The sequence below is a fragment of the Prionailurus bengalensis genome, chromosome A3, assembly GCF_016509475.1.
Source record: "Prionailurus bengalensis isolate Pbe53 chromosome A3, Fcat_Pben_1.1_paternal_pri, whole genome shotgun sequence".
Classification (NCBI taxonomy): domain Eukaryota; kingdom Metazoa; phylum Chordata; class Mammalia; order Carnivora; family Felidae; genus Prionailurus; species Prionailurus bengalensis.
This window is the reverse complement of record NC_057354.1, coordinates 94,911,389-94,935,035: the sequence shown is the minus strand read 5'-3', so window position 1 is coordinate 94,935,035 and position 23,647 is coordinate 94,911,389.

Sequence of the window (23,647 nt, the reverse complement as noted above, 5' to 3'; positions counted from 1 at the left end):
CGGCTAATTAAAGAAAACCACGAAGTGTTTGACACTCCTCCCATTAAGAGATGAGATCTATGTCTTCACATTTCAAATCTGGGCAGACCCTGTGACTATTCTAACAAACAGAATACAGTGGACATACCACTGGGCCTAATTTCCTGGTGGGCCTAATTTCCTGGCTCAGGTCTAAGAAATCAGAAGCTTCTACCTTCTCTTCTTTGGAATATTAGCACATGGAACATGTCATAGACTGAATGTTTGTGTCCTCCTAAAATTCATGTTGAAGCCCTAAATGGCAATGTGATGTTATTTGGAAGTATGATCTCTTGAAGATAATTATGTTTAGATTGGTTAAATTTGTTATATTAAGGGTGGGGTCCTGGTGATGGGTTTAGCACCCTTATGTGAAGAGGAAGAGAAAGAGATCTCTGCACCAAGAAAAGTCCACGTGAGCACCCAGCTTGAAGGCAGTCATTTACAAGCCAGGAGGAGGGCCTTCACAAGATCCAAGTCTGCCAGCATCTTGATCTTGGATGTTTTAACCTCCAGAACTGTAATAAATAAATGTCTGTTGTTTAAACCACCCAGTTTATGGTATATTGTTACAGCAACCTGAGCTGACTAAGACAGAATCCTACAACAAACATCTGACTCCAATCACATGAGAGACTCCAAGTGAGGAATACCAAACAAGTCCCGTGAACCCGCAGAACCATGAGTGATATTAATACATTTGAGTTTAAAGCACTAAGCTTTGGGGTTGTTTATTATGCAGAAATATCTCATAAAAATGTCCTGTAATGTCATAAACACTGGACAATAAACTACAAAGCACTTATAAAAGATAAAAGCTATTATTATGAATATTTTTATTGACAGATACCTACTATAAATGAGTTATTTGCAAAACCAGTAGTTGCACTGGATTATTAGAAATATTAATGAAAGATTTAGAAACCAGCTAATTGTGATTTTCTGGATATATACCTAAGGAATTATATCAGTCATCTCTTCTGTAACAGCCAATGTGCTCCTGGCAACTATGTCAAAAACTGATAACAAATATAAAGCACAGATGTCTGGAATCACCTTATTCTGTTCATGGAAGATGTTAATACTGTCATCAATAAATAAAAATTCTGACCACGTGTGCATTGTTGTCTTTGGTAGTTTCAGAAAGTTTTGTTGTCAACTGCTGAAACTGAAATGCACAAGTAAAAGCTCTAAAAGGCAAATATAGGTGTTTTCTTTGGGTAATGTTAAATAAGCAATATAGTGAACAGCAAAATAGCACTAAGTGGGACTGTTTTTGCAATAATAACAGATGACTTCAGAGGAGTGCTCACAGTTGACAAAGCAGTTCTTTGTTATTTTATTTGATTTCTGCGTCAGTTAGGGTTATTTAATCACAAGCAATTCTCAGTAATGCGATGGAAAAACATAATTTATTCTAAGTATATAGACTAGCTCACAGAAATGAAGACAGTTGGGAAAATGAAGCCTGTGGAAGACCAACAATCACTGTTGTGGTGGATATGGAAGTAGAAATGATTGGCTGGTATCTTTAGAGTATCACCATGGAAACCAGCTTCTCCACCTGAGTCATCTGAGGGAAATGTAAATTCCCACTTGAGAGGGTCTGGTTGGTGCTTTGGGTCACAGGCCACTCTTGGTCTGTGGAATTCCGTACCTGACTGATAGTTCCACCAAGACTTCTTACAATCATGGAGGGATGGTACTTCTCTTCATTTAGATTCTCCAGAAGCATTCTCTGAGATGAGGATTTATCTGCAAATGACGTGCGAAATGCTTCTGGGAAAAACTTATAAGGATGTGGGAAGGGAGAACAAGGAGGAAGTCAACCAGGAGTGGGATCCCTGGAAAATTATATCCAAGATCACGTCAGTCTGATCCTGCAAGGAGAGCTTCAAGGTGTAAGCAGAGTCTCAGAGTCATCTCAACAGGATTTCATAGTCCAGCACCCACTATCACTGGTTATAGGCTTGTTTTGGAGAGGGAAGATTGTAAATCGCCAGGCACTCTCCTCTTTTTGGGCATGTAAGGCAAAGTATGCTAGTAGACCAAACAGACCAAGGGCAGTCCTCTAGAAAAAGTTGCCAAAAGGGCATGTGATAGAGCACAAAAAAAAGAGTAAATGTGTCCTAAGGAATTCTGAGAGCTATACTTCTTTCAAGGAAAAGTGAAGCACAGGGGACAGATGCTGGGCAAGTGCAAACAGTAAAAAGCCCACCATAACATTCAAACCGCTGACATTATAATCTTTATTTTCCCAGTTTTAAACCCAGGGAAGTTAACTGTTTTGTCACTGGTCTAGTGGTGAGACCAGATTCCACTGGTGCAGTGATTTTTTTCATCAGACCCTAAAATAACTGGCTTGACTGCACTGTATATTTCATTTGTTTTCTGCCTGTAGAAATGGCCAGTTGTTTTGGCAGAGGCAGTCAAGACTGTGCAGTAGTGTAGACATGCTGTGTTTTCATACACATTCCAGTTAACAGATTAACCGTTAAAGAGGTTCCCAATACAGGCTTTTTGGCTTCCACACCACAAGGATGAAAATAGAGTCCCAGGTAGGATTCAAGAAGCTATTTGTTAGGATTGGTACATATGCCTTACCAGAAGAGGCAGATCATTATGGGTATGAGAAAGAAAAGACATGCCATTCTTTCACCCTCCTTAAAACAAGTGATAGTGAAAATTTTTGTCCCTTAGCAAAATAAATGGCAGGAGGGAAGAAAGTTTTGGAAGAGGTGACCTTCCAAGTCCTACAGACCACAATTTCAAAAGGCTATTTTGGAACACAAAGGCATGGAAATGAGAATGCAAAATATCACCACCAGTTCCTTAGCATTTCAGAGATGGAGAAGAGCAAAAGGTGAGAATTAACCTTGAGAGTTCTATGTCCTAACAAATGAACATAAATTTCATTGTCATTCAAGAAAACATTCTGGGAAAGTGGGCTCACAGGAGAGTGCTTAAGAAATGAAAAGAAACAGGATTCCCCCAAAAGGAAGGATCATATTTTATTCTTCCCATAAATCCCACACATTGCAAGCAGAGTTGGCTATATAAGTTGTGGGGCCCAGTGCAAAATGGAAATGTGAACCATTGTTCAAGAAGCAGGAAAAAAAATGTGTTCCTAAAGGTTCCACAGTATAAGCCTTTCTCCTTTCTTCTGAGGTCTCTCAGTCAAGCAGTTTTTATATTATTTATTGTGTGGGCCTTCTATGGGCCTGCATTTCTCTGTTCTCTTCTGGGTACATTTCTACTCCACCTGAGCTGGTCTATCCTTTAGCCACAACAGAAGACATGGCCTTGTTTCTGCTATTCTCTGACATACTGTCTGATGGCTTCAACCTGAACAATCTAGACAGTCCCTGACACTCTTCCTCATTGGCATAGGATGGGGAAATGTAAGTTTAATGCAGATAACTACACTGGAGGTAGGGGGAGTCTCTTACTAGAGGGAGCTGGGACTCTTCCTTTGTGTTTATTTTCTAAGCAGAAAATTATGATTTAACAGTTTCACCAAACAAGTATAACCAGGACTTAAGTTTTTTCAATATACATAGCTAACAAAATGCATTTCACAAGTTTATGACAACTACTTTTTCTTTTTCCCATCTTGGATTTGGGCATATCATTCTTGTATTGTGAGGCACACATAGGCCCTCTCTTTATGGTTGGCCTGAAAATACGCTTTTGTTGTCCATATAATCCTTTCTACTTCTGGAATAGTGTCCTTGCCCATTGCTTCCTTCCCAATCTCTCCCCATTAATACAGAGAAGAACTAAGTTGTGTTTTCCTTACTCAGTTTGGACTTGATTGCTGATTGCCAGCACTGTCCCTGGGGCTGCTGCTTAAGACCCATTTTCATCCCTCACTCTGCCAGTTCTTACAAACTGTCCCTCTATTTGGCTCATTTCCCCATCTATGTTAGCTGCCTTGCACCCAGGGTTAGGCAGTAGAATGAGAGCTAGAGATGGTGAGGCCTTGGTTCTACAACAGCAAGAATACTTTCTCTTACAGAGTCCTTCACCCACCCACCCACTCCCAAGTACTCTATAGAAGGGAAGCCTGTGTTTTCAAATGAAATCTTATATAGAGAGGTTTTAACAAATCAACAAGCAGCAAGATCCCAGAGCAGGCCTTCACAGCCATCCCTCACCCACGCCTCCCACCTCTAGAGGGCTTCAGAGTATAGTTTTAAAATTACTGATTGGGCCAAACTTTTCATTTCACAGACAAAGAAAATGGAAGTCTTGGTAACTTGCTCAAAATTACACAGCTTATAAGTCACAAAAGCTAGGTATTCAGATTCCAAATCCAGGGGACTTCTTTTTTCAAATGGCTGAAGTACAGATGTGGGTAAATAAAAGAGTCCATGAAAGTTCAAAAACACTTTTCTGTAATTACTTAATGGTGATGGTCCCAATCTATCATTTTCTCCCACTGCTCTTAAAAGCATCATTAGAGAAAGTAGAAGTTATGGCGGCCAGACATGCACAGGTTTGAACCCTAAATCTGCCAAAGCTGACTTGAATTGGTCACCTCTGAGGCTCAGTATCTTATGCGTAAAATGGGGATAACAACATCTATATCATAAGGCTCTTAGAAAGATTAAATAGTATAATTAGGCATAGAGCTTAGTGAAGGAAAAGGTAGGAACTTCCTATCTCCCTGAGAAAGCCACTAGTGAGGGGATTCCCAGACTCCCAGATACTTCAGGCTGAACTGTTGTCCTGCCTGCCTCAGACTATGTTCTGACCTCCTCACACAATTGCCGCAAAGGACTCTGTCCTTTGGTGTTGGGCTCACCATAGCTGGCATTGGTGGTGGGCTTTTAATAAGCAAACACAATCAGACAGAGATCCAGTCAATAGTGTAGATTTAAAAAGGCAAGCCAGAGCAGCCCACATACTCAACAAGATAAGAATGATAAACAGCTTTTAATAAAAAAGGAATATTCCACTGCATACAATTTCCTTTAAGCTATCTGACATCTCTCTGGGCTGCTGCTGCTGCTGCTGTTACAATCTTGTTGCAAGCAGATGTGGAAAAGTATATTCAGTCCAAAGTCATCCAGAGAACTGAGTATTTGGGAGACAAAATTACCCTATACTTTGCCTTTTGAGGAGAAAGTTCCTTCATGACTTTCTGGTCTGAGACCCAAAGACCCACTCTCAACAATGCAAACAAAAACAAAAACAAAACAAAACAAACAAAAAAAAACAGTGTGGATAGGTGCAATTCTAGCCATGTAAAATGGCAAATACAAAGTGTGTGTGTATCTGTGTGTATGTTTGCACATGTGCAAGTGTTTGTGCAGGCTCAGAGGGTAAATATGTGAATATGGCTCATGATGATGACAATAATAAAAGTAAAAACGGGCAAAAACTCTCATCCTACATACATGCTATTCCCTTCTCTTGATAGGGAAATACAAGTGGGCTATGATATTTTTTATTTTAATCAAAGTAATCATGAGTGCAAGAAGAGAAGATACATAGATTCCAAACTAAGGGAAAAATAGGACAAAGAAATCCTCAGAAAACCACCAAAAGACAAAGAAAAATTAGTAAAATTTATCAATATATAATAATAACACAAAACAGATAAACAAAAGATTAAGAATGAGTGTAGATACTCAGGTAAATCAAATGCAAACAAAAGAAGGCAAGGGTAGCAATATTGGTATCAGACTAAATAGAATTCACCAAAAAATTTACATTGGACAAAAGACATACAGTGACTATATATACACAATGGAATATTATCCATCCATAAAAAAAAGAATGAAATTTTGCCATTTTCTTTTTTAATTTTTTTTCAACGTTTATTTATTTTTGGGACAGAGAGAGACAGAGCATGAACGGGGGAGGGGCAGAGAGAGAGGGAGACACAGAATCGGAAACAGGCTCCAGGCTCTGAGCCATCAGCCCAGAGCCCGACGCAGGGCTCGAACTCACGGACTGCGAGATCGTGACCTGGCTGAAGTCGGACGCTTAACCGACTGCGCCACCCAGGCGCCCCATAAATTTTGCCATTTTCAATGACATGGATAGAACTAGAGAGTATAATGTCAAGGGAAATAATCAAATACCATATGATTTCACTCACATGTGGAATTTAAGAAACAAAACAAATGAGCAAAGGGAAAAAGGGGAAAGAGGGAGACAAACCAAGAAACAGACTCTCAACTATAGAGAATAAACTGATGGTTGCCAGAGAGGAGGTTGGGGCAGGGGAGGACAAAAACTGGTGATGGGGATTAAGGAGGGCACTTGTCCTGATGAGCACTGGGTGATGTGCGGAAGTGTTGAATCACTATATTGTACACCTGAAATTAATGTAACACTGTATGTTAATGAACTGGAACTAAGATAGAAAACCTGGAAAAAATTAAGTATAGATTGCAAGGCAAAAAAAAAAAATCAATATGTGGATCAAAGGAACTCAAACAAGAGCAAATACTGTACGATTGTACTCATTTATAATAACCAGCCTACAGTAAGGTGGCGGTCTTTGGGCAGGTGAGTAGTACTGATTGGAAACTGTCAAAAGGAGACCTTATGTGGTGATTACGTTTCTCTATAACCTGTTTTGGGGGTGGTTATAACAGTGTATACGATTTTCAAATTATATTGAACATATTTAAGATATGTGTATTTCACTTTACATGAAATATACCCAAAAAATAAAATGCTTAAAAATAAAAGAAAAATATTACATTGGACAAAAGTTTACCTTGTATTATTATACCCATTATATGGGTATAATTTGCAATAAATGCATAATAGTCACTTTACTTTTTCTAATTTTTAAACTTTTTTTATTATTTATTTTAGAGAGAGGGAGAGCAATGAAGTGTGAGCAGGGAGGGGCAGACAGAGAGGGAGAGACAGAATCTGAAGCAGGCTACAGGCTCTGAGTTGTTAGCACAGAGCCTGACGTGGGGCTCGAACTCATGAACCGTGAGATAATGACCAGAGCCAAAGTTGGATGCTTAACTGGCTAAGCCACCCAGGCACCCCCACTTTACCCAATGTAATGTACCCAATAAAATAGCATTGAAATGTATAAAGCAAAAACTGTTAGAAAAATAAGAAAACTCACCGAATGATAATATTGGATATTTTAGCACAATTCTTTCAACCTTGGATAGCTCCAGCAAATTAAGGCATTGAAATAAACACACAAGTAAATACAAAAGCAAGGATGCAGAGGCCTTTCTTGAATAAAATAATTAACAAAATAAACAGTGTGAAACAGAAGTCCTTTCAAGGGCTTAGACTGTGCTCCTTGATCTGCTCTGCATTTACTTCTTCAATATATCTGTATTTGTAAGCCCGCACATTCTCACATCAACGTATGTGTACATTTTGTTCTCTCTTCCTAGAGAACTCTTTCCAGATATCTTGAGTAGTTCACTTGTTCACTTTTGTAGGTCTTTATTTTATCTAACCTCCTGCTTCACCCTTTCTAAACTGTGACCTGGCTCCCCCTCTGATGCTTCCCATCCCACTTCTCCGCCTATTCCTCTTTGGCATTGCTTGCTATCTAACATATTGCTTATTTTCCTTATTAACTTTTTTGTTGTCTGCCCCCACGCTCCAAATATAAATTCCCTGAAAGCAGGGATTTTTATATAATTTGTTCACTGCTGGATCCTCTAGAACAATGTCTGACACACCACATGAGCTCAATAAATATTTGTTGAGTAAATAAAATTTAATTTTTATATGCTCTCAGATTGATGAATGAGCACATACTAGGCAATATGTAACACACTGATATAGTCCAAATATTATAAAGTATATAGCTTCCTTTTAAGAATAATATTAGAATAATATTAGAATTATTAGAATTCTATTATTATTATAATTATTCTATTAATAAGAATAATTATTAGAATAATAATATCAGACAAAATAATAACTTTAGAAAATTTTCCCTACAAAAATTATCTTCCCTGAAGGAAATCCTTTCCTCAAATTCTGAGGGAGTCTACATTAGTTTGGGTTCCTCCAGAAACAGACCCTAAGAAAAGGTGTTTATTTAGGGGATTTAGGAAGTGCCAGCAGTGGAGTGAAAAACTGAAGAAAGCAAAACCATCCAATTAAGGATGAATTGTTAACCTGGCTATACAGCTCTGTTATGGGTGCTGACTCCCACAAGGGAAACTGGAAAATCTTATCCCACACAAGAAACAAGGGAAGCTGGGGTATCTATACACCAGCTCCCATCAGTCATTGGTAGGGAGTGGAGCTGTTCTTGAGGATGTCAATTTGTCTAGTGCTTCCAGCCAATTATAGATAGTTCTAGGAATGCAGATATTGGCAGTTTGAAAGCCCACCAAAATGACAGAGTCAAAGGGATAACGTTAGAGCCATGCTGACTTGTGTTATAGAACCCAACCATCCTGACATCTCATATGGGAGCATTCAGAAACTCCACCCTCAATGATTCATAATAAGCAGCAATAATTCATAGTAAATAGCATTCAAAGTAGCTTTGAAGCTTTTCCAAGACAGTTTGCAGAGAAGGGATCTTAACACATGGGAGATGGAAAAAGATCAGGAAAAACAGGGCAGCCTGCACTAGGTGATTGGCTTACATGTGTGACATCTACTTAGGGCTCCTGGAAATATTGGAAGAAACTTGGAGTAGACTACTGAAAACCTGTTACCATAGGAGGTGACTGTTAAGCCAGGAGACTTTACTGAGAGACATAAAAAAGGATTAAGTAGGGGTGCCCGGGTGGTTCAGTTGGTTGAGGGTCCAACTCTTGATTTCAGCTAAGGTCATGATCTCAGGGTCATGAGACTGAGCCCTGTGTCAGCCTCTGCGCTGAGCATGGAGCCTGGTTGAGACTCTCTTTCTCTCTCCCTCTGCCCCTCTTCCCTGGTCACTCACTCTCAAAAGAAAGAAAGAAAGAAAGAAAGAAAGAAAGAAAGAAAGAAAGAAAGAAAGAAAGAAAGAAAGAAGAAAGAAAGAAACAAAGAAACAAAGAAAGAAACAAAGAAACAAAGAAAGAAAATCAGAGAAATATACCCCAGTGTGAGTTTAGAAATAGATGATTCACAGAAACAGTATAGTTCAGAAACAGAGTCAATGTTATGACTTTGTTAAATTAACATCTGTTAAGTGGAACCAGGATACCAGATGGCAAGCTGCAGTTCAAAAAACAAAACAAAACAGGGGCGCCTGGGCGACTCAGTCAGTTACACAACCAACTTCAGCTCAGGTCATGATCTTGCAGTCTGTGAGTTTGAGCCCCGCATCGGGCTCTGTGCTGACAGCTCAGAGCCTGGAGCCTGCTTCAGATTCTGTGTCTGCCTCTCTCTCTGCCCCTCTCCCACTCACGCTCTGTCTCTCTCACTCTCAAAAATTAATAATGTTAAAAAAAAATTAGAAAACAAAACAAAAAAGCACACGACAAAGAGAAATAGACAAGTTTACTACTTACAGATATATAGATCCTGGAATAAGTATATGGCACACCTCCAGGGGCCACGTGGGGAATTCATGGCAGAGTGCAGGCAGAGAAAGATAGGACCTAAATCACATGCTTTTGTTAGGGTCAATGGGTGGAGTGCTTTGGCTTCCTGGGATAAAGCCATATTTGTCAATTCAAACCAAAAGAAGTGTGGTTTTGTTCAATTCCACAGAGGTCTTACCTAAGGGGTACACAAAGGGGAGGCCTTGGGAGGCTGAAAAGACTGTCAGTCACAAATGCTGTTGGGGAAGTCCTATGAGGAACTTATATATGCTTGTGAGTCTATGAGCTATTATTTAGGTCATGCATTTGTAAAAACTATAAATTAAAAAAAAAAAGATAAATGAAATACTTATATGTAAAAAATTAAACTATGAGAAATTAATATTGACAAAAAATCATATATCTTTAGATATGGAAGGAAGGACTTTCCACTTAGAAAGCATTAAAAAAAGAGTCAATACTTTTGATAAAATATACAAAATTCCATGTTACAAAAACATCAACAAAATATTAGAAGATAATTTAGTTTGATTAAACTTATATCTTCTGCTTCTTCCTTAAAAAAAGAAGATAATTTAAATTTTAATTATGAAAATACTGCAGTATATATGATAGACTAATATCAGTATCCTTAATATATAAAAAGCTGTTACATATCATTAAGAATAAAATGAACAGGGGTGCCTGGGTGGCTCAATCAGTTAAGCATCCAACTCTTGGTTTCGACTTAGGTCGTGATCTCACGGTTCATGGGTTTGAGCCCTGCATCAGGCTCAGCACTGACAGCATAGAGCCTGCTTAAGATTTTCTCTCTCTCCCTCTCTCTGGACCTGTCTTGCTCACTTGCTCTCTCTCTCAGAATAAAGAAATAAACATTAAAAAAAATAATGAAATGAACATTAATGGGAAAATGGGCAAAAATTAGGCAATTCAAAGAGAAGCTTTACAATGTCTAATAAACTTACTGAGCCTTAATAGTAACTAAACCAAAAGGAACTAAAACAGGTATTCTATAACTTTTTTTAGGAGGTCTAACTTATAATTTTTTTCTCATGTGGATTATGCTTTTGGTATCAAGAACTCCTTGCCTAGTTCTAAGTCTCAGAGGTTTTCTTTTGTTATTTCTTAAGTTTTATAGTTTTACATCTTACGTTTAAGTCTGTGATCCATTTTAACTTAATTTTTGTATAAGGAATGAGGTTTAAGTAAAGATTCATTATTTCCTTTTGTCTGTTTCTATTGGGTTGTTGAATTGTAAGTGTTCTTTGTATATTCTGGATACAAGTCCTTTGTCAGATATGGTATTGTGAATATGTTTCCCAGTCTATCTTCTTAATAGTATCTTTTGATAAAAAGTAAATTTTAATTTTGATAAAGTCTGACATATCATAATAAGACTATGAAGACTATAGTTAGATCCTTAATGTCTCAGCTAAGAAATATTTGCCTACTCTAAGGGCATGAAGATATTCTTATGTGTACTTTTTGAAAATCTTTGTCATTTTGTCTTTTACCTTTAGGACTATGATATATCTTGACTTATTTTTGGGTATAAAGTAGGGGAGGAATTGAAGGTTTGTTTGTTTGTTTTTTCCCTCACTGATATCCAGTTGTTCCAGCACTATTTGTTAACTCTACTTTCCTATTGAATTTACTTGGTAGTTTGGTTGAAAATCAATTGATGGTGTATACACACACCCACACATACAAATACACACACTTTCTGATTCTATTCTATTCATTGATCTATGTGCTTGTCTTTTTTTTTTTATCTTTATACCAACACTACAATGTCTTTATTAATGTAGCTTTAATAATATACCTTGAAATTAGGTAATAACTGTTTTTCAACTTACTTAGTCAAGTTTGTTTTAGTTATTGCCCATCATCTGCATTTCTATATAAATTTTAGAATAAGATTACCAATCTCTTTGAAAAATCTTGCTAAGATTTTGGTTGGGATTTCATTGAATCCATAGATGAATTTAGAAAAATAGGTAATTTAACAATATTTTTTAAATCCATGAACATGGTATATTTTTTCATTGATTTAGATTGTTTTGAATTTCTCTGTGTAATGTTTTGATCTCGGGAAAAGCAAGGCTGACATTTTCAGAGAATTACCATATAATTCTCTTTCAGCAGTGAAATAAGCCTTATCCTTAGCAGAGTAGTAAACTGCTTCCATTAAGTGATTTCAGCAACTAAGAATGCCAATCCTGTACTAAGATTAGTTTAAATATCAGAAAAGTTACTAAAGTCTATAAACTAGAACCTAGTGCATGTTAGGTATTATTACCATAAGTCATTAGAGTTCAGTATGAATTCATTTTATAACAAGGCCCTGACACAAAGGGTTCAGGACAGTTTTGATGGAAGAAAAGGAAAGTTATAGCACAGAATAAAATATGAGCTGATGAGGGCTCCATAGACAAGTCTTCTGTCATTAGGAGGAGCAGAAAAGCACACTTGCTACTTGCCTAGGATGGAGACGGAGCCAAGGAGTGATGGAAAGACACTGAAATGCAGCCTGGACTACAGTGCAACTGTGCACAGAGTCATCTCTGTTAACTTCCTGAGACAGAGGAAACTTCAAGGCTGCCCAATTTGCCCTGGGGACATAGTCTCCTTCCTCACTGTCTATCAGCCGGAAAGGTAGAGAGGGGTGCACTTCAAAGAGACAGCCTCCTTGCCCAGGGCGGAGATCTGAGAGCTGCCTCCACCCACTGTTGTGAGAATTCTCTAGTCAGACTGCCTGAGATCAAAAGCTATCTCCAGCTGCTGCCTCTCCACACACACAAACTGAAAAGCTAATCATATTATCCACTTTATAAGGAATAAATCGTTATTTCCTCTCTACTTTGATTTCCCCTCTTCTCTCCCTGTGCTATGGCCAGTAAATGGCTCTCTCTCTCTATCAGTCTCTCCAGGAATTTTCTTTTTTATTTATCTATTATGTCAGAAAAGCTCTTTTGCTGTGACTTGTGTTCACTGCAGGAATAAGCCACCTCCTGGGACCACCAGTTTCAGGATCTACATATGGTCCCATAACCCATATACAGACCATCCCTCTCATGGCTCCACTGTCATCCTTTCATAATTTTGAAAAGTCTAACTGCCAAAATAACTGAAAGAGCAATTTATTCCTTACTAGAATATATTTACCATTCACAGATGCTGAGCATCTTGTTCCAAGGCTATACCATCAGAAATTCTAATTTTGTAGGGTTGTGGAGGGAGCCTGGGGGTCTGCTTTTTAGTAGTTACCCTAGGTGACACTGCTACAGATGGCCTAAGGACCACCCTTGGAAAATCTTTGGGTAAAGAGCAAAGCATAAATGAGGCACAGTAGAATTGAATGGTAGAACACACATAGGAATTGACACACATTAGAATTTTACTAGGAGTTGGGGCACTTGGGTGGCTCAGTCGGTTAAGCATCTGACTTTAGCTGGAGTATGATCTCCCAGTTCGTGGGTTCAAGCCCCATGTCAGGCTCTGTGCTGACAGCTCAGAGCCTTGAGCCTGCCTCAGATTCTATGTCTACCTCTCTCTGCCTCTCTCTCTCTCTCTCTCTCTCTCTCAAAAATAAATAAACATTTTTTTTAAAAAAAGAATTCTACTAGGAGGTAAAGACACTGCAGTCCTGTCCCTTCTCACCTGGTCACTGGGAGCATTACTGATGAGTAAGGCTGAAATCTGCAGTGAATGAACATGATGTTGTTTTCTTTGATTTGGTTAGGTTCAGAAGTCCTTCCTTGCAGACTTAGGTCCACTTCTGCCAGGTTATGACAAATGCCACCTCTCAGCCATAATAACCTCCACTGAGCTCCTAGTTTAGGCTGTCAATGTTTTATAGCCTTTGCTGTAGTATAACTGCATACATGTCAGTTGCTGAGTTCTCAACTGGTCTCTTCCTTGGAAGTATCCAGGAAATTGCAGATCCCTTTATGACACATAAGGCTGAAGAACTCTCAAAAACATTGTATTTTTGTCCTCAGCAGAACAGCAGGCATTTCTAACATACTGCATGGGTTGTGCCAGGGTTAAGATGTGGTATCTCTGAGGTGGATTGATATGCTTCCATTCTTCATATAAGGAAGTGAGGAACATGCCCCACACAATGGGGTTCAAACTTATCTTGTTAAGTTGGATGCCCATTTCTGATGTGAGTAACTGTATTTCATGTCAGGCAAAAGTCATTGTTCCAAGGAGTTGGCCCATTAAGGCCTTGGACTTTTTAGCTGTCTTTCTCTACAGACACCAGAAACAAGAAGTTCATTTTCTCTTTCTCTCTCTCTCTCCCTCTCCCTCTCTCTTTTCTGACAATTGCAAAGTCAGAACCTATTTCCATAATGTGAAAATAGTCTCTTTTCAACAGGAAAAAAAAATGAAGTCAACTTGCCAAATTAGGCCAAGATTAGGGATAAATAGAGAAGATCAAGTGAAGAGACTGCCAGGAATATTGAGGCACAGACTTCTTGCACTGTTCATGCTCCTCAATAACTTTATTCTGTCTTGTTCCTGACTCTTTAAGGTAGTTTTCTGATTATTATTATTACTATATGATTTAAATACATGATTAATATGAATATATAGGATATTTATATATATGATCATGTCTTTCTCTCCCTCTCTCTCCATATATATATGATTAATATATATGATTAATGGGACAAGCTAAATTCCTGCTGCTGCTCTTACAGCTGGTCCCAAGGTTATAATGGACATTTGTTATATTGCTCTTCAAGGAGCCTGGGTAGCTCAGTCTATTAAGCATCTGACTCTTGGTTTCCAACTCAGGTCAGGATCTCAGGAACTGTGAGAATGAGCCCTTCATTCGGCTCCGTGCTGGGCATGAAACCTGCTTGGGATTCTCTCTCTCTCTGTCTCTGTCTCAGTCTCTCCCTCTCCCTCTCCCTGCACCTCTCCCTCTGCCTCTCTCTCACTTGTGCATGCATTCTGTCTCTCTTAGAAAAAAATAAGAAACAGAGGAAGATGGCGGCATAGGAGGACGCTGGGCTCACCGTGCATCCTGCTGATCACTTAGATTCCACCTACACCTGCCTAAATAACCCAGAAAACCACCAGAAGACTAGCAGAACGGATTCTCTGGAGCCAAGTGTAGACTAGAGGCCCACCAGGGGGTAGGAAGGGCAGCGAGTTGGTGCGCGCTACGTGGTCTGGCGGGAGGGAGCCGGGGCGGAGGGACAGCCTGCTGGCAAAGCAGAGTCCCCAGGGTCTGGCTTGCAAAAGAGGAGGGGCCGGACAGAGTGTGTTCGGACAGCAAGTGGGACTTAACATCTGGAAGGTTATAAGCTAACAGCTCTGCTCAGAGAGTGGGAGGGCTGGAGGACAACGGGAGGGAGACTTGTTGAGCCCTGAACGACAGAGCTCAGCTTGGCGGGGAACAAAGGCGCTTGCCAGCACCATCTCCCTCGCCCATCCTCCAGCCAAAATCCCAAAGGGAACCGGTTCCTACCAGGGACTTGCTTGCACCGTGCAAACACCCAACGCTGTGCTTCGGTGGATCCATCCTTCCAGATCCATCCTTCCGGTGGCAGGTCTGACTCCCTCCCGATGCCACAGGACCCCTCCCAAAGCAGATCACCGAAGGAAAAGTGAGCTGAGCCTGCCCCTCCCACCCCTGTGTACCTTGCTGATCCACCCGGGCTAATACACCAGATCCCCAGCACCACAAGCCTGTCAGTGTGCAAGTAGCCCAGACGGGCCACGCCACCCCACAGTGAATCCCGCCCCTAGGAGAGGGGAAGAGAAGGCACACACCAGTCAGACTGTGGCCCCAGCTTGGGCTGGGGGCAGACATCAGGTCTGACTGTGGCCCTGCCCACCAACGCAAGTTATTTAAGACAGCACAGGGGAAGTACCCGGCAGTTCTGCACCACTCCAGGGACTATCCAAAATGATGAAACGGAAGAATTCCCCTCAAAAGAATCTCCAGGAAATAATGACAGGAAACGAACTGATCAAAAACGATTTAAACTATATAACAGAAAGCGAATTTAAAATAATAGTCATAAAATTAATCGCTGGGCTTGAAAACAGTATAGAGGACAGCAGAGAATCTATTGCTACAGAGATCAAGGGACTAAGGAACAGCCAGGAGGAGCTAAAAAACGCTATCAATGAGCTGCAAAATAAAATCAAGACAACCACGGCTCGGATTGAAGAGGCAGAGGAGAGAATAGGTGAACTAGAAGATAAAATTATGGAAAAAGAGGAAGTCGAGAAAAAGAGAGATAAAAAAAATCGAGGAGTATGAAGGGAAAATTAGAGAACTAAGTGATGCACTAAAGAGAAATAATCTACGCATAATTGGTATTCCAGAGGAGGAAGAGAGAGGGGAAGTTGCTGAAGGTGTACTTGAAGAAATAATAGCTGAGAACTTCCCTGATCTGGGGAAGGAAAAAGGCATTGAAATCCACGAGGCACAGAGAACTCCCTTCAGACGTAACTTGAATCGATCTTTTGCATGATATATCGTAGTGAAACTGGCAAAATACAAGGATAAAGAGAAAATTCTGAAAGCAGCTAGGGATAAACGTGCTCTAACATATAAAGGGAGACTGACAAGACTCGTGACCGATCTCTCTACTGAAACTTGGCAGGCCAGAAAGGAATGGCAGGAAATCTTATATGTGATGAACAGAAAAAATATACAACCAAGAATCCTTTATCCAGCAAGTCTGTCATTTAGAATAGAAGGAGAGATAAAGGTCTTCCCAAACAAACAAAAACTGAAGGAATTCATCACAAATAAACCAGTCCTACAAGAGATCCTAAGGGGGATCCTGTGAGACAAAGTACCAGACACCGCTATAAGCATGAAACCTACAAACATCACAATGACTCTAAACTCATTACTTTCTATAATAACACTGAATGTAAATGGACTAAATGGGCCAACCAAAAGACATAGGGTATCAGAATGGATACAAAAACAAGACCCATCTATTTGCTGTCTACAAGAGACCCATTTTAGACCTGAGGACACCTTCAGATTGAGAGTGAGGGGATGGAGAACTATTTATCATGCGACTGGAAGCCAAAAGAAAGCTGGAGTAGCCATACTTATATCAGACAAACTAGACTTTAAATTAAAGGCTGTAACAAGAGATGAAGAAGGGCATTATAAAATAATCACAGGGTCTATCCATCAGGAAGAGCTAACAATTATAAATGTCTATGCACCAAATACGGCAGCCCCCAAATATATAAAACAATTACTCACAAACATAAGCAACCTTATTGATAAGAATGTGGTAATTGCAGGGGACTTTAACACCCTACTCACAGCAATGGATAGACCATCTAGACACATGGTCAATAAAGAAACAAGGGCCCTGAATGATACATTGGATCAGATGGACTTGACAGATGTATTTAGAACTCTGCATACCAAAGCAACAGAATATACTTTCTTCTCGAGTGCACATGGGACCTTCTCCAAGATAGATCACATACTGGGTCACAAAACAGCCCTTCATAAGTTTACAAGAATTGAAATCATACCATGCATACTTTCAGACCACAATTCTATGAAGCTTGAAATCAACCACAGGAAAAAGTCTGGAAAACCTCCAAAAGCATGGAGGTTAAAGAACACCCTACTAAAGAATGAATGGGTCAACCAGGCAATTAGACAAGAAATTAAAAAATATATGGAAACAAACGAAAATGAAAAACAACAATCCAAACGCTTTGGTATGCAGTGATGGCAGTCCTGAGAGGAAAATACATTGCAATCCAGGCCTATCTCAAGAAACAAGAAAAATCCCAAATACAAATCTAACAGCATACCTAAAGGAAATAGAAGCAGAATAGCACAGACAGCCTAAACCCAGCAGAAGAAGAGAAATAATAAAGATTAGAGCAGAAATAAACAATATAGAATCTAAAAACACTGTAGAGCAGATCAACAAAACCAAGAGTTGGTTTTTTGAAAAAATAAACAAAATTGACAAACCTTTAGCCATGCTTCTCAAAAAGACAAGGGAGATGACCCAAATAGATAAAATCATGAATAAAAATGGAATTATTACAACCAATCCCTGAGAAATACAAGCAATTATCAGGGAATACTATGAAAACCTATATGCCAACAAACTAGACAACCTGGAAGAAATGGACAAATTCCTAAACACCCACACACTTCCAAAACTCAATCAGGAGGAAATAGAAAGCTTGAACAGACCCATAAGCAGTGAAGAAATTGAAACAGTTATCAAAAATCTCCCAACAAATAAGAGTCCAGGACCAGATGGCTTCCCAGGGGAGTTCTACCAGATGTTTAAAGCAGAGATAATACCTATCCTTCTCAAGCTATTCCAAAAAACAGAAAGGGAAGGAAAACTTCCAGACTCATTCTATGAAGCCAGTATTACTTTGATTCCTAAACCAGACAGAGACCCAGTAAAAAAAGAGAACTACAGGCCAATATCCCTGATGAATATGGATGCAAAAATTCTCAATAAGATACTAGCAAATCGAATTCAACGGCATATAAAAAGAATTATTCACCATGATCAAGTGGGATTCATTCCTGGGATGCAGGGCTGGTTCAACATTCGCAAATCAATCAACATGATACATCACATTAATAAAAGAAAAGATAACAACCATATGATCCTGTCAATCAATGTAGAAAAGGCCTTTGACAAAATTCAGCAACTTTCTTAATAAAAACCCTCGAGAAAGTCGGGATAGAAAGAACATACTTAAAGATCATAAAATCCATTTATGAAAAGTCCACAGCTAACATCATCCTCAATGGGGAAAAACTGAGAGCTTTTTGCCTGAGATCAAGAACACAACAGGGATGTCCACTCTCACCGCTGTTGTTTAACATAGTGTTGGAAATTCTAGCATCAGAAATCAGACAACAAAAGGAAATCAAAGGCATCAAATTCGCAAAAATGAAGTTAAGCTTTCACTTTTTGCAGATGACATGATATTATACATGGAAAATCCGATAGACTCCACCAAAAGTCTACTAGAACTGATACATGAATTCAGCAAAGTTGCAGGATACAAAATCAATGTACAGACATCAGTTGCATTCTTATACACTAATAATGAAGCAACAGAAAGACAAATAAAGAAACTGATCCCATTCACAATTGCACCAAGAAGCATAAAATACCAAGGAATAAACCTAACCAAAGATGTAAAAGATCTGTATGCTGAAAACTATAGAAAGCTTATGAAGGAAATTGAAGAAGATATAAAGAAATGGAAAACATTCCATGCTCATGGATTGGAAGAATAAATATTGTCAAAATGTCAATGCTACCAAAGCTATCTACACATTCAATGCAATTCCAATCAAAATTGCACCGGCATTTCTCTTGAAACTAGAACAAGCAATCCTAAAATTCATATGGAACCACAAAAGGCCCCAAATAGCCAAAGTAATTTTGAAGAAGAAGACCAAAGCAGGAGGCATCACAATCCCAGACTTTAGCCTCTACTACAAAGCTGTAATCATCAAGACAGCATGGTATTGGCACCAAAACAGACACATAGACCAATGGAATAGAATAGAAACCCCAGAACTAGACCCACAAACATATGGCCAACTAATCTTTGACAAAGCAGGAAAGAATATCCAACAGAAAAAAGACCGTCTCTTTAACAAATGGTGCTGGGAGAACTGGACAGCAACATGCAGAAGGTTGAAACTAGACCACTTTCTCACACCATTCACAAAAATAAACTCAAAATGGATAAAGGACCTGAATGTGAGACAGGAAACCATCAAAAACCTAGAGGAGAAAGCAGGAAAAAACCTCTCTGACCTCAGCTGCAGCAATTTCTTACTTGACACATCCCCAAAGGCAAGGGAATTAAAAGCAAAAATGAACCATTGGGACCTCATGAAGATAAAAAGCTTCTGCACTGCAAAGGAAACAATCAGCAAAACTAAAAGGCAACCAATGGAATGGGAAAAGATATTTACAAATGACATATTGGACAAAGGGCTAGTATCCAAAATCTATAAAGAGCTCACCAAACTCCACACCCGAAACACAAATAATCCAGTGAAGAAATGGGCAGAAAACATGAATAGACACTTCTCTAAAGAAGACATCAGATGGCTAACAGGCACATGAAAAGATGCTCAATGTCGCTCCTCATCAGGGAAATACAAATCAACACCCCATTCAGATATCACCTCATGCCAGTCAGAGTGGCCAAAATGAACAAATCAGGAGACTATAGATGCTGGAGAGGATGTGGAGAAACGGGAACCCTCTTGCACTGTTGGTGGGAATGCAAACTGGTGCAGTCGCTCTGGAAAACAGTGTGGAGGTTCCTCAAAAAATTAAAAATAGACCTACCCTATGACCCAGCAATAGCACTGCTAGGAATTTACCCAAGGGATACAGGAGTACTGATGCATAGGGGCACTTGCACCCCAATGTTTATAGCAGTACTCTCAACAGTAGCCAAATTATGGAAAGAGCTTAAATGTCCATCAACTGATGAATGGATAAAGAAATTGTGGTTTATATACACAATGGAGTAGTACGTGGCAATGAGAAAGAATGAAATATGGCCCTTTGTAGCAACACGGATGGAAATGGAGAGTGTTACGCTAAGTGAAATAAGCCATACAGAGAAAGACAGATACCATATGTTTTCACTCTCCTGTGGATCCTGAGAAACTTAACAGGAAGCCATGGGGGAGGGGAAGGGAAAAAAAAAAAAAGAGAGGTTAGAGTGGGAGAGAGCCAAAGCATAAGAGACTCTTAAAAAATGAGAAAAAACTTAGGCTAATGGGGGTGGGAGGGAGGGGAGGGTGGGTGATGGGTATTGAAGAGGGCATATTTTGGGATGAGCACTGGGGTTGTATGGAAACCAATTTGACAATAAACTTCATATATTAAAAAATTAAATAAATAAATAAATAAATAAATAAATAAATAAATAAATAAATAAAAATAAAACAAACACACACACACTTAAAAAAAGAATCATATAAGCGGAAATAAAAGAGATCATAATAATGCCTAAAAAAAGAAAAAAGAAAAAAAGAAAACAAAATATCATATTGCTCATCTACAACCCATTCTAGAATTCCCTTATTCCCCTTACTTGACCATTATTTCAACTTGTTTTTGTTGCTGGTGCATGACAACTCAGACTTCTATCCCTGAAAGCTTTGATGCCTCTGTTAGGCTATGATTATTGTAATTGCCCACTTGTAGTTATCATTAAATGAGGATATACAATTCCACATTTTCCAGACATGCTCCCTCCTGCCCCTTATTGTCTCATTTCAATTCAATCTCACTTCATTGGGTGGTGGGTGACATGATGACACTTCGGGCCACCTGATACTTATGCAGTTGTGTGCCATGCGCTCACTATAAAACAGCTATTTAATTGGACTCTGTTACTTTTTTTCATATACATCCCCTGATATAAATGTCAACTTAGATTCTATATTCAACACCTCTTGAAAATCTGGATATTCCACTTTTCCTAGTATACAGTTATACTGCTGAATAGCTGGGAATCTCTTTGGAAAAGTATTAGAAGAACTGCTATTGTATTATTTTGATACCATTATAGGGTTGTTTCTCAAGAAGACACAGAGACCACTTCAATAGATAGGCTCTAAATCTGAGAACTGTCTGATGTCTGGAAACTAAATGAGAAATTGTGATTTTTCCAGTAAGGTAGGCAACATTCACCTTCTACTCACCAGCTATTGAACATATTTTGATTAAATGGGTCAATCAAGATTCTTGCTGACTAACTATCTGTCTCATTTCTAGGAACACCAAGTCCTACTCAGCACTGTCACAGATCCTTGTTGATTAGATGCTACTGTCTACCGTTATAACTTGTTGCCTGTTATGGCAATTATGTCCCCTTTGCATCTGATGTTTAAGAGTAGCCACCTGGCCTATCCCAATCTGGAAGCCTATCTATAAATGAAACTAGGTAAGCCAATTCATAGCAGAATTTCCTACCATACACCTGGGCTTACAGAGGACAACCACCATTGATCTTGTCAATATTGCTGGCACCCCCTTCACTAATGCATTCTTTAGTGCTTTGGTGAAGGGAGTCTCCACCAGGCTTCCTGAGGTTCTCTGGTCTTACATAATAAATGCATTCTAGCTTTCTCACCTCGCTGAGCTTTTTGGCCCCTTCATCCATACCCTGTATACTCCAAAAGGACGTTCTGGCATCTCCATCTCATATACTGTAGGCCATAGTTTTTCCCAAGCTCCAAGAAGCTGTTCCAAAAACATGTTAAGATTATCTACAGGGAACTTCCAGGACATTAAAATATGAGTCAAAGGAGGATGCCCCTGTATCAATAAACTCTGTTTATTCAGCTTTATACCCTTCCCCCCATTACTAGTCTAGCATCCTCAAGAATCATTCCCAAGTATTTTCTCTAAGTTCTATTGTAGTTCTTTGTGAATGATAAGAGTATTTATTTCTCAGGAAGGTCAAGCTAAAATTTGAGTCTAGCTATTGGTCTATAAATGAGAAAGTCTATCTTTAGGAAGACAAGAATTCTCTTTTGAGGCACCTAATTCAATGAAGCATTTTCACAGTCTCCAGGCAAGGAAGCCTGCTATGCTCCATCAAGGCGGAATGGAACATTTCTGCTGCAAAACAATCTGGAGGTTCAAGGTCCTAAAGTACATCTATTCAGATACCCTCATCCCAGATCTTAGGGCTCACCCCTTTCCATTAGGGTCTTTACTTTAGCATAGTAGACTTGCTGGGATTATGAATTTGCCTTCTTTGTAATCCAGCCACTCTTGAATCCAAGTATTAGGGTTGATATCCAGTGCAGTCTATTCTTGGTTTAAGGAGAGAAGGATCTCTTTAAATGATGTCAAGAAACTCTACTGCTCTATGCAATGCCCTGATTTGTCTAATCTAAGCCTGGGTTTTCTTCCCTTGAGGCATTTAACATCAACCAAGAACCCTGTGTTCATATCTCCCAAATACTGGAGGTATTAGGTAAACCAATGCATCCTCTGCCATCCAGTTCATCACAAGTAAGATTCTTAGCAATCTGATACAACAGCAGGCCAATGGTTATCACTACCTTCACCTACTACCAGAAATTCCTGCCACCTGTTCTGAAAATGATCTATTTCAAAAATTCTCTTCTGAGAATCTTTTCCTATAACCACACTGAATACCAATTTCCTTAGTTTGGATATTCCTAGAAGTGAATTCTAAGAGAAATGTTTGAGCCAGGTATTTTACTTATGATCTCAGGAAATACCCGTAGGAGAGTAAGGAGATGAGATGGGGAAGGAAAAGAAGTCAAGAAGGATTTGTTACCAGACACATTACCACTGTGGGTAATTGAAGCTTGAGCCCAATGGGACCAAAGTAGAAATGCATCTCTGAGACATTTCCACTGAAGAAGTTCAAATATTTATTACCCTAATCCAGACAGTCATTGCTTGAGAGGAATTCCGAAGGGCTGTTAATTCCTTAGCATTTCAGCCCTGCTGTGAAGGTAGTCAAAGCAAACCTTAGCAGCCAGAGAAGCAAGTAAATGAAGGTGCTGGCCCTTGGAAGTCAGGTTGACATACACCAAAAGAATAAGGGTGAGCTGGTAAAGATAGGACACCAAGAGTAACTACTACAAAGGTAGTTGGTAACTTTTATGTTTGGTAGCCCTCAGTAATTTTCAAACGATTTTTAAAATACACAAACCAAGCCAAACAAACCAAAATAATTGTTCTCATTAACTGCACTTCTACCCATTCCACTTTGGATCTCTTTTTTCTGTAAGGATCTCTAAGAGAGTGCTAAAGTCCCGACTGACTACCGTAAATATCTCCCTGATTTACAACTCTAGTTTTTGTACAAAAACCAAAAATTCAGCTTTGGAAAAATCTGTCTGCTTCAAGGCTCTTTGACTTTTGTGTTCATGCCATGCTTATCCAAATGGATAGCAGCATTTACTAGAAGGTAGAAAAGAGAAAGTTTGCTGGGCTCTAGGCTTGCCTCAACCTTAAGGCATGTCTCACAATGCCTTCATTTTCAGGATGAATGTAAGACTTCCTAGGTGTGACAGTCTCTGACTTAACGATGTCCAGACAGTACTAGGCAGAGGATTTCCATTC